The sequence below is a fragment of the Schistocerca americana genome, chromosome 5, assembly GCF_021461395.2.
Source record: "Schistocerca americana isolate TAMUIC-IGC-003095 chromosome 5, iqSchAmer2.1, whole genome shotgun sequence".
NCBI lineage: Eukaryota > Metazoa > Arthropoda > Insecta > Orthoptera > Acrididae > Schistocerca > Schistocerca americana.
Window position 1 is genome coordinate 24,669,246 of NC_060123.1, and position 2,439 is coordinate 24,671,684.

The following is a 2,439-nucleotide window of genomic DNA, read 5'->3' on the forward strand; positions in this document are numbered from 1 at the left end:
AGTCAGAATAATATTGTGTTCCGTCTGATTATATGGTTAGCTGCTATAAATGATCGTCGTATAAGTGTCTGAATGCGAAGTCTCTTGGAAAAGATGAAAGAAGTGTTCTACAAAATGAGTGTGAGCGACTGCCTTTGAGGAAACTGACCAGCGACGTGATACAGTTATTCACACACTCGATACTAAGCCATGAGGAGCGGGTTTAAAATTCTCGGCGGGCCATTGTGACTAAGATTTTCAAATAGATTCCGTAAGCAGGTTAAAGCCAGTTTCGGGATTGTTCGGGTGTAAAGGACACTACTGAACAACATTTCTCATTTCAAGGGAATTGGATGGAAAAGAACTCCTAAAATCGTTTTTAATTTTCACATCGAAAATTTACTGAGCTGCAGACCGTGCTTTTGCTCCCATTTTTTGCAAGTTCCCTCTGCCCCCCACCTCCCTTCCTCCACCACACAACCACCCTTCGCCCATGCCCCTCACTGAGGAATAATCACGACGTTTCGCCTCAATGTTTTGAAATTGGCGCTAGGATTTATTGAAGTCTGGCCTAGTAAACAACCATGACGACAAAGTGTGGTTCTACAGTTATGGGGATCGCTGAATGTCGACCCTAATGACAACTCCAACTGTTTACTATAGGTTTTATCAGACGAGCACCAGCTAAACACATGAAGGTTAGCGCCTATCCCAGGAAGTAATATATAATAAAATAAGTTAAATAAAGCACTCAGTCTACAGGCCACAAGTGACCCATCGGGACCATCCGGCAGCCGTGTCATCCTCGGATGAGGATGCGGATAGGAGGGGCGTGTGGTCAGCACACCGCTCTCCCGGTCGTTATGATGGTATTCTGTGACCGGAGCCGCTACTATTCGGTCGAGTATCTCCTCAATTGGCATCACGAGGCTGAGTGCACCCCGAAAAATGGCAACAGCGCATGGCGGCCTGGATGGTCACCCATCCAAGTGCCGACCACGCCCGACAGCGCTTAACTTCGGTGATCTGACGGGAACCGGTGTATCCACAGCGGCAAGGCCGTTTCCAAGTTTAATAATACGCACATTAATTCAGTGGAAACAAAAAAAAGAAAGAATGTATTCAACGCAATGGCGAAGGTGAGTTGAACGATGTACTGGGGCTGGGGCAAAATATGGAAGCACCACAAACACAACACATTATCATGCCTAGTACGTTGAAGAAAAATCATTGGCACTCAAAATAACTTTCAGTCGTCTCGGAATGGATAAATACAGGTGCTGTACGATTTTTCAGTGGAATTTCATGCCATTTTTCTGTTAAATAGCGGCAATTTGAGGCAACGATGATGGAGACGCGTAGCGATCACGCACTCGTCTCCCCAAGTAGACGACAAAGGCTCAGTGTTATTGAGACGTGATGACTGGTGGCCAGGGGAGAAGCGAAAATTCATCCTCGTGGTCACACAACTAGCCCCAGTCGACATGAGCTGTTGTCTTAGAACACAGCATCAGCATTGGAGAACAAACACTGTCCCGTGGGAGTGCGTGATCAGCCAGAATGGTTAGGTAACCCTTGGCAGTGATGCGACCTTGAGAACAAAAAAATGGGTCAAATGGCTCTGAGCACTATGGGACTTAACGTCTGAGGTCATCAGTCCCCTAGAACTTAGAACTACTTACACCTAACTAACCTAAGGACATCACACACATCCATGCCCGAGGCAGGATTCGAACCTGCGACCGTAGCGGTCGCGCGGTTCCAGACTGAAGCACCTAGAACCGCTCGGCCACACTAGCTGGCCCTTGACAACAACCATGTGGCAAATGGATTACCACGATACGGCCGCCCAATTCATCATCGAACCCTCGCCATATTTCACTCTTGGAACGTGAACTCGGGTAAAGTTTGTAAACAGTGTGAAACAAGACACATCCGACCAAATGACATTCTTCTACTCCTCCATACTCTAGGTTTTATGCCTTCGGCACCACATTTTTCCTTAAAGGCTTTTGCATCACTGATGAGAAGTTCTGGAATCCCGGCTTACTTTGCAAATCTCAGCTACTGGAGCTGCCTTCGTGTTGTTTTGGTGCTGACAATGTTCGCGAGTGCGACATTCAGTTCTAAAGGGATATTTCCAGCTGTCGTCCTCGTATTGCTCGACAAAATCCTCTTCAATGACCGTCTGTCACGATCACTCAACATACTCTTTAGTCCGCCTCGTGGCTTATTTGACGACGTTTTTCCGCTCTCCCTGCATGCGGTAGACATCTTCGATACGTAGACTGTTGAAAAACCAAACACAGCCACTACCTTCGTTAAAGTAGCAATCACCAACAATATGCTCACGTTCAAAATCACCTAGACCCGACATAATGCACTCACTGAAACACAAAACATAGTTCTCACCACGACTGACACTTGTAACGTATTGAGGACGCTGCACAGGTGAAGTTC

General features: G+C 46.7%; 1 pseudogene; it reads right to left on the reverse strand.

The window, feature by feature from the left end:
* Positions 1–928: 928 nt before the first annotated feature.
* On the reverse strand, positions 929–1,046 carry LOC124617084 (annotated as a pseudogene).
* Positions 1,047–2,439: the final 1,393 nt, after the last annotated feature.